At 39.3% G+C, this 14,592-nt stretch overlaps 1 pseudogene; it reads left to right on the top strand.

Annotated features, from left to right (window-relative positions):
• Positions 1–274: 274 nt before the first annotated feature.
• On the top strand, positions 275–10,560 carry LOC118708453 (annotated as a pseudogene).
• The last annotated feature ends 4,032 nt before the right edge of the window (positions 10,561–14,592 follow it).

Below are 14,592 nucleotides of genomic sequence, written 5' to 3'. Positions count from 1 at the left end.
TGAACTTGAGAGCAGGGGCTTTAGATTTGAATCTTCAGGAAGCACAAATGCAAATGATTCTTTTATCCAAGTAATTCTCTTGGGAATTTTGCAGAGTAAACAGACGTCAAGAGGGGGCTGGACTCAAAATAAACTTCATGCTTTTGCCCTGGGGTCTCTTACACCTCAAAATAGGAATATCTCTAGTGTCATGAGCTTGCAGCCTTGTGGTCTCACGGATTGCAAACTCTCACAACCTCACAGTGTAGCAGACTCATGGGTCCACTGTCCTACCATGTACAGTCTCATCAAAATGTCTAGTGGTTTTGACATCTGCCAGGATCGAGGTGTAGAATTCCTGCACTGTTTGGTCTGTGCTCTCCTGGAGAGAGGTGCCTAACATCAGTTGAAATGTTTGAACCCTGATGTAAACTGAGTCTTACTCAACTTCTGATGAGATCAAATATATCAGCAACCAGGAAGTTGAGTATTAGGCTCAAAAGCAAAGGAGACACTTCACACCTGATTGGATGGTTAATATAAAAACAAACAAACAAACAAACAAAACACCAGAAAATGACAAATGTCAGTTTGAAATTGGAACTCTTATGCACTGTTGGTGGAAATGTAAAATGGTACAGCCACAGTGGAAAGCAGTATGGTGTTTTCGCAAACTATTCACAATGAAATGACTATGTAATCCAGCAATTCCTCTTCTGGATATATCTCCAAAAGAACTGAAAGCAGGGACTTGGAAAGATATTTGCACATCCCCATAGAAACATAATTCATAACAGCCTACAGATGAATTAATGTAAGCATCCATCAACTTACTAATTGATAAAATTTGGTGTAATATATACAATGGAATATTATTCATCCTTAAAAAGAAGGAAATCTTGCCAATTTTTAACAATGTGAGTAAACTGGAGAATGCTATGCTCAGTGAAATAATCCAATCACAAGAAGACAAATACTGCATGATTGCATTTAACCTAGAGCAGTCACATCCATAGAGGCAGAAGGTACCGTGATGGTTACCAGGGCCTGGGGAGTCATTGCTTAATGGGGACAGAGCTTCAGTTTTGCAAGAGGAAGAGTTGTGGAGATACACTGCACAACAAGGTGAATGTTTTTAATACTACTGACCTGCACACTTAAAAATGGTTACCATGGCTCTGGCCAGGTTAGCTCAGTGGTTACAGCATTGGCCTTCAGAATGAAGGGCCAGGGGTTTGATTCCTCATCAAGAACACATACCTCTGGTGTAGGTTCAATCCCTGGCCCTGGTCGGAGTGCATGCAGGAGGCAACCAATCGATGTTTCTCTCATATCTCTCCATCTCTCTCTCTCTCTCTCTCTCTCTCTCTCTCTCTCTCTCTCTCTCTCTCTCTCTCTCTCTTCTCTCTCTTTCTCTCTCCCTCTCAGTTTCCTCCCTACCTTTCACTCTCCAAAAATCAATGGAAAAAATATCCTCTAGTGAGGATTTTTTTTTTAAAAGGGTTAAGATGATAAATTGTATGATATGTATATTTTACCACAATTTTAAAAAATGTACTTTGATTTCAGGTATTGGAAATCTCAGGAGCTGCTCGATGCTTAAAGCCAGAAACCTTCCCAACCCCTGATCAGCTCAAATGGATAAGCACCTCACATTATGTGGCTGAAAGAGGAGAGGGCGCTCCCTTTACCCTCCACTCTTCCTCCAGGTCCAATAACCTAAACATAATTTTACAAATTATAAGACATGCAAAGAAGTGAGAAGTGACCCATAGTCAAGATAAAATTCAATCAATGGGAAGAGACCCACAACTCAGCCAGAAGCAGACACCTGGAGGCTACATGACTCTCTCCTCAGGACCAACAGGAGCAACATCTTCTGTATCTATTCATAAAGGTGTGTGCACCCGACTGCTCATTGCAGCATATTTACAATATGGAAACAATGTTCTTCAACTAAGTGTCTATATATATTATTTTTATTTTTAGACAGAGAGGAAGGAAGAGGGATAGAGAGTTAGAAACATCAATGAGAGAGAGTCATTGATCAGCTGCCTCTTGCACACTTCCTTCTGGGGAAGTGCCAGAAACCAAGGTACGAACCTGGGACCCTTCAGTCCGCATGCTGACACTCTATCTACTGAGCCAAACCGGTTTCGGCGACTAATTGCCTTCAACACATGACTGAATAAAGATGTGGTACATACAGACAATGAAATACTACTCGGCCATTAAAAAATGAAATACTGCCATTTTCGACAGCATGGATGGATGCCAAGGGTATCATGCTAAGTGCAGTAAGTCAGATGAAAAATGACAAGAGCCATATGATTTCACTCACATGTGGGATATAAAACAGAAAGCAACAAGCAAAAGCCACAAACTCATAGATACATACAGACAACAGAATGGTGGTTACCAGAGAGGAAGGGAGGTGGGGAGAGGATATAGAGGGTAAAAGGGGTCAAATCTATGGGGACAGAAGGAGACTAGACTGGGTGGTGACCACAAAATAGAGTAAAGAGTTCATATGATAAAGTTGTACACCTGAAATTTGTATCCTGCTAATAACCAATGTTATCTCAATAAACTTAATTTAAATAAAAAGAAACTCTGATCTGACAGTTGCATTTTGTGTGTTTGTGTGTGTGTGTGTGTGTGTGTGTGCAATCAGAATTATTCAGATTTGCAAACCACATAGGAGATTATGAGTGTGGAGAAGAGACAGGGACAGTCAATGGTAGACTGCTCTCCAGTTGAATTAATAGTATGACAAGTTATTTCTCATCCTCATCAATCCAACTTGTTCTTTTGGACACTTATTATGCACCAGCGTGCCTAAAGCTGGAGTGGGCAGGGACTCCTCCTGGGAAGCTTGCATGAGTTTCTCATGGATTTTACATCACTTCTTCCACTTATTCTGCCAATCAATGATGAGAGATACCAACTTTCAGTACTTAATTATACTATATATCAATTTACTGTATCACATTCCATCCCCACCTCACCTTAATGACGGTGTGCTGGAGGCTAATTCCAGCAGGTCATAAATGCAAGAAGTTCATCAGAAGGTTGATGAACCTTGGAGCTTCAGCAGGGCTGAACCATATTACCATTGCTGGAATAGCTGAAAGCATTTCCTCAAACCTAAAGATCTGCAAATATTATTGTCTGCTGCCAGACAGCTGAGGGAAGTTCCCCAACCTGATAATCTCACTGTTTACCAAACCTTACCTTTGATATGTGTATCTGCTTTGCTATAGGGAAAAATGTGTTAATAAAACTAGGGATCCAGAAACTCAGGGAACTTAGTTACTAAAGCTAAGCTCCCCTGAAAAATGCTTTCCAAGTTTATATTTCATGTCTAGTCTTTTTATTAATTTACTCGCAGCTCCTTCTCCAGATTCCTGAACTCTTCTAGATGTGGATAACACCATGGCAATGGTGGGTATTGTTATTCCCTTTTTACAGATAAAAAAACTGAGGTTTAAAGAAATCATTTATAGATAAACAACTTGGCAAAGTTGGCATTTAAGTAGAAAAGGAAAGAACTCGACTCAAATCCTGGTTGGCAGGTATACTAAATCATGGTCTGCAATTGCTTTTTGTTCCCTAATCCTCTAAAAAAAAATTTTTTTTAAATCTCTATATACCTTGACACATTAAGTTGACAACTATATCTTTTCATCATAAGTTAAAAAGAATGTCATTTCTGTAATATTGAAAGTACCATATTGACTTTTTTAGAAAATTACAGCAATCCTTTATATTTGTTGGAAGGAATATAACTATCATCCCAATTTGACATCCACCATCACCCATTTCAAAGACCACTCAAGAATAAGAATGCTCTCAGCAGTCAGATATTTCCCACAGTTTGGCTCTTCCCCTGATATTGTTCGGCAATTCTACATCTACCACAGAATCTTACTTCAAAAGAAGACATTTTTGTGCTTTAAAACATTGGTCACTAACCAATAGTCCGCAGAACACGGTTGGTCCATGAAGTTGGTGACAGCTGCTTTAAAGTGTCCTATTGATTAACCTCCTTCTTTGCAACAAAAATTTGTAGGGAAACTAAAATATTAAACTTTTGTTTAGATTTCCTATGACCATAAGCCCTCAGCATTAAAATGTTGCACTCGCACCAAAACCGGTTTGGCTCAGTGGATAGAGCTGACTGAAAGGTCCCAGGTTCGATTCCGGTCAACGGCATGTACCTTGGTTGCACACACATCCCCAGTGGGGGTATGCAAGAGGCAACTGATCAATGTTTCTCTCTCATCGATGTTTCTAACTCTCTATCCCTCTCTCTTCCTCTCTGTAAAAAAATCAATAAAATATATTAAAAAAATAAAAAATAAAATAAAATGTTGCACTCTATTGATTTGTAATTGCACTTACTGTCAGCGCATGACTGAGCAAAACAACATGCATGTCTGGCAAAGGTTAGCAGGAAATTCATTACCAGGCATCTCTTAATGAGTTGGGTGGCTGAGCGCAGGACGAGGATGGTTTGCTGTGACTCAGGCTGCTTCTCTTCAATTTCTTCTTTGTTCCTTTTTGTTTGCTTTTTTTTAAAAAAAAAATCTGGAAATGTTATTCTTCCGGGCAATACACAAGAGTACAATGCTAGATGAGGTAGGCCTTTCTCTGGTAACTGGGAAGAGAGCAATTTATAAAAGAGAAGCATGATCTCTAAGCAAGGCACATGGTCAGCTGCTGAAAGAACAGATGAAAGTTGAGGATCTTGACAAAGATTCTCTTAAAAGGAGCCATGCACACAGACTGCTTGTGGAGCCCCTACTTGGGCCTTTTCCTTTAAGTGACCTCATTCTTTTGGAAGGTTTCTCAGCACTGTCTGCCTGCATCAAACTCCAGTAGAAATCAAAGCATTGCTGGCTGGCCCTCACTAGCACCCAAAGATCAGGAGCAAGGCCCACACTTTATATAAAACATTTCCCAGAGACCTGGCCAGTGTGGCTCAGTTGTTTGGAGCATCATCCCATACACCAAAGGGTTATGGGTTCGATTCCTGGTCCAGGCACATGGCCAGGTTGTGGGTTTGATTTCCAATCAGGGTGAGTACAGGAGACACCTGATAATTCTCTCTCTCTCTCTCTCTCTCTCTCTCTCTCTCTCTCTCTCTCTCTCTCTCTCATTAATAAACAACAAAAACATATCCTCAGGTGAGGATTAAAAATAATTCCCAGATGAGCCTCACATGAATGTGGAGAACCTTTGCCTAAAACCTTCCTTTCTCATAAACTAAGGTTACAGCTAAAGTCTTCCAATGCACTGTCCAATGTGTGCCTGGTCTAACTTGGGGTCCACCATGTACCTAGTCTAACCTGAGATCCATGATGTGCCTAGTCTAACCTGAGAAGCAAGTGCTGTTACTGTAAAATACATACAAGCTAAACCATACATGCTTCATATGCATAAAAGGAATGTACACTACCACATTAATAATATTTATACTGGTTACATATTGAAATTGTAATCTGAATATATTGGGTTAAACAAAATAGATCATTAAAATTATCATCATTTGTTTCTTTTTACTATTTTATTTTTGTTTTGTTTTTTAGTAAAAAAAAAGACTACTTTTTAATTAGACGTATTAATGTGGCATTAGTTAATAAGATGAAAAAAAAAATAAGAACCTTATGATTTCACTCATATGTGGGATATAAAACTAAAAGCAACAAATGAGCAAACAAGAAAATCAAGTAAGCCAAAATTCATGGACACAGACAGTAGCGTAGTGGTTAACAGAGGAGAATGGGTTGGAGGGGTGGTAAAGAAAAAAGGGGGTCAAATATAGGGTGATGAAAGATTAGACTCTTTAATTTCTTAATATGTTTAATAACATTGAAGAGGTCTTGCATTATAGTTATTTTGAAAGTGCTGATCTAAAGCACAGAAAATAGCCCTAAGTTGTCCCTTAAATCACCTGTAAGATGCAGCACTCTTCCTCATCTTGTTCTTGCTCTAAGAACAAGAGGGCCTGATGCCGCTGTCTGGGTACTTTCACCTGTAAGGTAACCAGAAGGTCCCTGGGCAAATAAGAAAGAGGTGAGAATTATAGTGTTTGCTTGTCAACCAGGTGTGCACACGCAGGTTAAAATTCAATTGAATACATATTAATAGTTCATACACTAGTTCTGTAAAGAGTAAATGAGCATGGTGTGGGTTGAGGTAGCAGTCAAGTAAGTAAGACAGGAGATGGCTCTGCTTGGCAGCACATTGCACGGGTTGAGCTTACACACCTGACCTTGCTCCATGGTCTGGGTGGGTCTGGAAGACAAGCAGGCGCATCTTCAAAGGTTTCCAGTTGGAAACCTTCCTCCCCACCAGCCACCCACCATCATCCTTCTCCTGGGCTAATGAACGCAAGACTATTGATCCATATACTGGTGGGCTGAATCCATCCCTGCTTGAGTCCCTACTACCCATTTTTCACCCAGCATCCTCAGGGATTCTTCTAAGTCCTATGTCAGATTAAGTCACTTCTCTGCTCAAAATCCGCCAGTGGCTTCTCACATCACTCATAATCAAACACAAAAGCCTTATGGTGAGATACAAAAGGCCTTCATGATCTCACCCCAGCTCCCTTTCCATCTCCCCTCCCATTGCTCACTCAATTCAAGGCACACCTGCCTTCCCTCAGATCTCTGCTTGCAACAGGGTGGCCCTCCCTAACTTCTGATCTAAATGGAACTCCTGTGACCCTGCCGATCTGTCAGCTCAGAGCGTTCTCACATCTGCTTGGTAGTGTGTCTGTCTTTATCACATATGCCTCCCCCCAGCACATAAAGCCATGTCTCTCATAATCCTCCCTGTGTCCCTGCGTTCCAGAAGCATAGGAGGCACATAGTTACAGATAAATGATTGTGAAATGCCTGGTGAGTGAGTGAACATCACCTATGGGAAAATAGACCTGGAAAGGTTTAAATGATTTGTCCAAGATCACATAATTTGAGACAGTCTTACAATTCTAGGTTTAATTAATCTAAGGTAAATGGAAAAAGTAATGATCTATAAATAACTGCACCTTTTGCGAATATCCACACCTATTGGTTCCACGTACAGATTGCACAAATTATCTGCAGGTAATTCAACAAATTGCATAGTAAATGCTTCAGAAAATATATTTTCAAACATTAAAACATTAAATGTAGGAACATTTTGCGACAGTCCAGTCATGTATAGCAGTGTTGAGAATTGGTCTCCAACAGTAATCTACCATCTTTCTAGAAAATGGAATAGTTTATTAGATGCTTACCAGCTGAGAATAGGGAGAGTACACATTTGTCAAATGCATTCCGGAGAAGACTGAGGTACTGTTTTCTGTTTTACTTTCCCTGCCCGAATAGATACTTGCTTTTCTGAGCCAGCACATTATTTAGAACAGATAACTGTTTCTATTAGGTCTAAGGTTGGTGCATCTCAGGTCAATTAAAAACTTAGCTGGTAGTAATAACCAGTTTACTCTTAAGTACCTCAACGCTATATTTCTTCTGGGTTGCATTTATTTGTTTGTTTGTTTTTTATGACCAATGTAAAATTTCTCAAAATTGTGATATGCCTTATCCTCTACTTCCCAGGAAACTTGTGGTGGCTAGCCTCCAATAAGGTCCTTAGTAGTCCCCACCTTCTAGTATGTCACACCCTCTGACCTTAAATAGGGCTACATAGGATCTTCAGAGAAGACAGTAATGGACATCCAGTTGGGGCTGTTGACTTGCCATTGGTTCCCACATCTCTCTGGTTGTCCTCCTGTTTGGCTTTGCAATGCTGGTGGACCTCAACCACTGGTCGTGGCCCTTGGTCAAATTCTCCAGGACAGAAGTCAACGAGCTGGGCAAGAAGAAACCAAGATGGCGGCATAGGGTAGACACCCGAATGCAGCCTACCACAACAAATTTGAATTTAGAACTGAAAAACAGGGGAGGCATTGCCCTGAAGCGCCAGACGGCTAGCTGAGAGGAGGCTCTGCCATCTGGGAAGGAGAAAGAAGGCACGCTGAACCTCAGGAACTGTGAAGGTACAGAGAACTGTGTGCGTGAAAAGGCGCTGGCTTACTCCCGGCGCAGAGAAGAAGGGCCGGACCAAGATTGCTGCTGGCTTACTCCCTGCACGCAGAGAGGGCGGGCCGGGCTGAGCTCACTACTGGCTTACTCCTGGCGAGGAGAGGGCGAACAGCTAACGCGGCTGGCTTTCTTGTCTGAGAGGAAAACAGAATCACCCTATTGCTCTGATAAATGGCCCCAGACAGAGAGAGGCCAGACTGTCAGGCAGTGGGCAGAGATCTCTTGGAGGTGTGTGAAGCCAGAGGCCATTACTGTGGGACTTGGGGAGCAGCTGAAGGGAAAACAAAGTTTGTCTGCACCAACCCGAGACTCCGCCCTACCTGTGGCTGAGCACAGAAGCTCTCCCAGAGGCTGGCTTTCTCTAAGGAGGGACTTGCAGGAATCCAAAGCTTGTCTGCGCCTTTACCAAAGAGGTGCGTGCGCCTGCAACCAATCTTATGAAACTCTCCATGAACAGGACTTTTCTAAGGCGAGACTGACAGGGAACCAAAGATTGTCTGCGCCACCCCGAGACCCCGCCCTATTCAAGCAGAGTACAGAAACCCTCCTAGCTGAGACACTGCTGATCCTCACAGCCAATTGGCTTGGAGATCAACGCTTCCCAGTGATACCAACAATAAGCAAGGCTTAACAACAAGACTGCACACACAGCCCACAAAGGGCTACACCAAGACTGTCCACCGCAGATAACTGGGAAGGCTGTGCTACTGGGCTCTACCAGAACACCTAGCACACAAAGCTATTCCATCAAATCAGGGAAACAACTAAAATGCAGACAAGAAGAAGGACACAAAGGAAGGAGATGGAGGAAAAGAAAAGATTGGACATTGAGTCCAAAACTACAGTTATAAGGTTATTCAATAATATCCTAAAAAAGGCCGATAAAATAAATGAGACCTATGAGGATATGAAAAGGGAGCAACTAGAAATAATAAGGGATCAACAAGAAATGAAGAAAACATTGTCTGAAATAAAAAATATTATACAAAGTCCTAAAAACAGACTAGAAGATTGTAAGAATCAAGACAAAGATTTAGAACAAAAAGAGCCAGAGGACACTCCTCTGCAGAAGGGAGAAGATAAGAGAATCCAGAAAGTTGAAGATAGTGTAAGAAACCTCTGGGACAATTTCAAGCGAACCAACATCAGAATTATGGGGATTCCAGAAGAGAGAGAGCAAGATACCGAAAGAATACTAGAAGAAATAGTGACAGAAAACTCCCCCCACCTGGGGAAAGAAATAAACTTACAAGTCCAGGAAGTCCGCAGAACCCCAAACAAAAGGAATCCAAGGAGGACCACACCAAGACATATCATAATTAAAATTCCAAGAGCAAAAGACAAAGAGAGAATATTAAAAGCAGCAAGAGAAAAGCAGGTAGTGACCTATAAAGAAGCATCCATAAGATTGTCAGCTGATTTCTCAACAGAAACCATGCAGGCCAGACGGGAATGGCAAGAAATATTCAAGGTGATGAATAGCAAGAACCTACAGCCAAAAATAATCTACCCAGCAAAGCTATCACTCAGAATCAAAGGACAGATAAAGAGCTTCACAAATTAAAAAAAAGCTAAAAGAGTTCATCACCACCAAACCAGAATTATATGAATTGCTGAAGGGGGTTATTTAGGAAGAGGAAGAAGATAAAGATAAAAATTATGATCAACAAATACGTAGCTATCAACAAGTGAATCTAAAAACCAAGGGAATTAAAAAATCTGATGAACAATATTAACTGGTGAATATAATAGAATCAGAGGTATGGAAGGGGAGTGGACTGATGATTCTCGGAAAAGGGGACTGGGGGTGCGGGAAGAGACTGAACAAAAACTGTGCATCTATGGATGAGGACAATGGGGGATGGGGAAAGGACAGAGGGTGGGGTGGGAACCTGGTGAAGGGGAGCAATTGAGGGGGGGGGAAGAGGATCACATTTGTAATAATCTGAAAAATAAAGATTTATTTAAAAAAAAAAAAAAAAAAAAAACCGAGCTGGGCAAAGTGCTGACATCCACCCAGATTAAGAACTGGCCCAATGGTATTTCATGGGATGACCTTGATTCAAGTAAACTCTACTCCCTGGTCTTGACAGACCCAGGTGCTCCAAGAGAAAAGACCCCAAATTTAGGGAATGGCACCATTTCCTGGTGGTCAACATGAAGGGCAATGACATCAGCAGTAGCATTGTCCTCTCTGATTGAGACACAAAAGGCCTTCGTGATCTCACCCCAGCTCCCTTTCCATCTCCCTTTCCACTGCTCACTCAATACAAGGTACACCTTGAATTGAGTGAGTAATGGCTGGTTTATGGGCAGGCCAAGCCACCAAATATGACAAGCCCATTCTCAGCAATACATCTGGAGACCAACTGGCAAATTCAAGGTGGCATCTTTTCACAAAAACATATGACCTCGGGTCTCCAGTGGCTGGCACATGTTACCAGGTGGAATGGAATGACTCTATGAGCAGCTGTCTGGGAAGTAGGAAAAAGCCACATGGCCCCGGGGGCCCAAGCATTGTTCTCAAGGTCAGTGATGCATGTTGAGTTCTCTCTTCCCTGTTCCCACTCTCCCACGCAAGACCTGAGCAGATAGAGGTGTAGGGGTGTAGGCTGACTTTTCCTTCTGCCTGTCCTATATAATTGTACAGGGTCACATACTCTGGATTTGTGTTGATCAAATTTAAACTCCATTTTGGGGGTTTATTTTGGTACTATGATGTGGTCATCAGATTATTAAAATAAGAATAACAACCCAGAATTTAACGTCATATCCTTTGAAGAGCAGTACTGGAAAAAGCAGTCTGGAGAGTCCCTTTGCTGTTGAGCTGCAGGACTGGGTGAGAGGTTCTCTGAAATCCACAAGTCTGTGCCTGCTAAATTTATCACTCTTCATTGGTGTAATAAAAGACAGTCCGGAGTTTCTAAATGTTGTGTTAATTCTTTTGTTTGATTATAGTTTAATAAAAATAAAAATGTTGTGTTCACAAATAAATAAATAAAAAGACAGTGATGTCCCAAGCTAGGTCATGAAAAATGTCATGACTACTATTTTACTTTCTTGGATCATGTGCTCTGGGGAAGCCAGATGTAATATCACAAGAAAAGGTAAGTAGCCTGTAGCGAGTTCCTCTTTTTGAGGAACTGGGGCCTCCTACCAACAACCAGAAATATGTGAATGAGCCTTCTAGGAAGTGGATCTCTCAGCCCCATTCAATCCTTCTGATGATACAGCCCTAGCTGACATCTTGAGTGCAACTTCAACAAAGACCCTGAGCCAGCTCCCGCAGCTCAGCTGCTCCTGAATTCCTAAGTTGAAAAACCATGTGAGATAAGAAATGTTAGTTGCTGTTTTCAGCTACTGTTTTGAAGAAATTTTTAGGTTAGCAGTAGATAACCAATACCCAGTAAGCATCTTAGAAAAGAGGCACATGACATCACTCCCTATTTGACAGGAGCCAATTTCTTGTTGTTAACTACAAAGTAGCTACAATCCCAATTTTTATGAATATTTTTTTCAGCATTTCAAAACAGCCAAACTAAAAGCTATAGGCTTGACTGACAGTTAAAAGGTGAGCTTGGCTTTGCTGCTGTGTTGCTTCCCAAGCATAGTTTGAATAAAATAAATCATTATCTGGGCTGATTTATTTAATAATCTATAAAAACCTAGAAGCCAAGAGTCAATGCTTTACTAAGACTAAATGTTAACCCATACCCCACATTTCATTTATACACATGAATTAGCTCTCTCTTTCTTAGATAACTTTGACCTTCATGGCAGTTCTATTACTGGATTCTGAAAAGAATAATTTTCTTTGGTGTGATTCCTTTTTTAAGTCTTCAAATTGTAAGACATTAAAACTACACTCTATTGAAAGAACAAGCATGGTTCATACCTGATTACATTTTCTTAATGTTAGCTGTGAACAAAGGATCAAAGCTAATTTGTCAGTGTGGATCTGTGTTTGAATGGATATATGCATTTTCTCTTGGGGGAAAAATGTGCTGCAGAACTAGAAATTAATTGGGTTAATATGTTCCTTTTGACAAATTCTTTATTTATGTCTGTATAAACAGATACTAAGATAAAAAATCAAAAGAAGGAATTCAGCTGTCATTCTCAGAAAGATCTAATAAAATTTGTCTCTATAAAATCAACTTTATATAAGTTATGTGCATTTGCATCCCATCGCATTTAATATATTACAAAATCAAGAGTCTACAAACAGGGAAAATTATATAATTCAGATATTTTAAAATTTTACTATTCCCAAAACATTTTTTTAAAACATTATATTTAATTTCAGCTTTTAGAGCCAAGGTTTGCTTTAATGCAATAAACTTCTGCTTTCAAATTCTCTCTTTTATGCTCTCTTTTCAAATCCTTTGTTTAGGCCTGGCCTGGATATATTTTCCCCCAATATTAAATTGCTATTTCCGTCCTATATTCCCTTTGAGTTTTCAACAAAGTGTAACCCCTTTTAGGAACCCTCTGATAATTATTATTGTCCAAAACAATGTATCCTAATACTCAAAATCTATAATTCTGAAAAAGATGTATTTGTTCACAACTGTGTCCCTGTATAATGCCTGACACAATTAGGCAAAAAAAAGAAAAGAAAAAAAAAAAAGGCATCCAATTTGTAAATAAGTAAATAAAATTGTCTGTTTGCAGATTACATCATCTTATATACAGAATATTTGAAACTTTCCACCAAAAACTGATAAAAGTTAATTGACAAATTTAGTAAAGTTGCAAGTCACAAAATCAAGATATAGAAATCAGATGTTTCTATACAAACAGCAAAATGTCTAAAAAATATTTTTAAAAATTCTATTTCCAATACCATAAATAATAAAATATTTATTCCAATAAGAATAAATGTAACCAAGGAAGTAAAAGATCTATACAATAAAAGTTATGAGTTTAATTAAAAAATTGAAGAAGTCACAAATGGAAAAATATCCTGTGTTCATAGATTAGAAGAATTAATATTGTTTAAAGCCACCTATAGATTCATTGAAATTCTTATCAATATTCCAAAAGCATTTAAACAGAAATAGAAAAAAAAATCCTAAAATTCTTATGGAACCACAAAAAAACCCAAATACTAAAAGCTATCCTAAGAAAAAAGAACAAAGCTGGGGCATCACAAATTCTGATTTCAGACTATATTACAAAGCTATACTAATCAATACAGTATGGTGGTGACATAAAAATTGACACACAAGCCAATAGAATTGAATCAAGAGCTCAAGCTCATAAATAAACTCACACATATGCAATCAACCAATATTTGACAAAGGAGCCAAGAACATTCAATAGGGCAAGGGTATCTCTTTAATAAATGATGGTGTTGGGAAAACTGTATAATTACATGTAGAAAAATGAAATTGGACCTATATCTTACACCACTCATAAAAATATACAATACTCAAAATGAACTAAAGATTAAACAAACATAGACCCGAAGTATAAAACTCCTAGAATAAAACATAGGAAAAAATAAACTCCTTGACATTTGTATTAGCAACATTTTTTTATTATGAGACCAAAAGCACAAGCAAAAAACAAAAAACAAAAATAAACAAGTGGGACAACACCAAACTAAAATGCTTCACACAGCACAAGAAAAAATCAACAAAATAAAAAAGCAACTGTGGAATGGGAAAAAAAAATATGTGCAAGCTGTTATGAGATAAGGGGTTAATATCTTAAATACATAAGGAGCTTATCCAACTAAATAGGGAGGGGGGGAAAGCAAGCAATGCAATTTTAAAATGGGCAGAGGACTTGGAAAGCCATTTAAAAAAAAATATGCACAAACAGCCAACAAGTACATGAAAAGATGCTCAACATTTCTACTCATCAGGGAAATGCAAATTAAAACCACAATGAGATATCACCTCAAACCTGTTAAAGTTGCTATTATCAAAAAGACAAGGGATAACAAGTGTTGACAAGGATGTGGAGAAAAGGGAACCCTTGGGCACTGTTGGTGGGAATGTCAAATTTTACAGCCGCTATGAAAACCAGCATATATCTGGGTATGTATCCAAAGAAAATGTAATAAATCAGGATTCTGAAGGGATAGCTGCACTCTCCTATTCATTGCAGCATTATTCACAGTGGCCAAGATATGGAAACAATCTAACTGCCCACCAACAGATAAATGGATAAAGATGTGGGGATATGTATATGTATACATGTAAATAATGAAATATTATTTAGCCACAAGGAGGATAAAGGGGAAATCCTGCCATTTGCAACAATAGGGATGAACTTTGAGGGTATTATGCTAAGTTAAATAGTTAGACAGAGAAAGACTAATACCGTATAATAGCACTTATAGAAATCTAAAAAAGCCAAACCTATAGAAACAGAGTAAAATGATGGTTGTCAGGGCTTGGGGTAGAGGAAATGAATAGATGTTGGTCAAAGAGTACAAACTTCCACTCATAAAATGACTGAGTTCTGGGGATATAATGTATAGCATGGTGATTATATTTAGCAATGC

The sequence above is a fragment of the Pipistrellus kuhlii genome, unplaced genomic scaffold (assembly GCF_014108245.1).
Source record: "Pipistrellus kuhlii isolate mPipKuh1 unplaced genomic scaffold, mPipKuh1.p scaffold_m20_p_6, whole genome shotgun sequence".
Taxonomy (NCBI): domain Eukaryota; kingdom Metazoa; phylum Chordata; class Mammalia; order Chiroptera; family Vespertilionidae; genus Pipistrellus; species Pipistrellus kuhlii.
The sequence above is the reverse complement of the archived record's forward strand: the minus strand, read 5'-3'. Positions and strand labels throughout refer to the sequence as shown.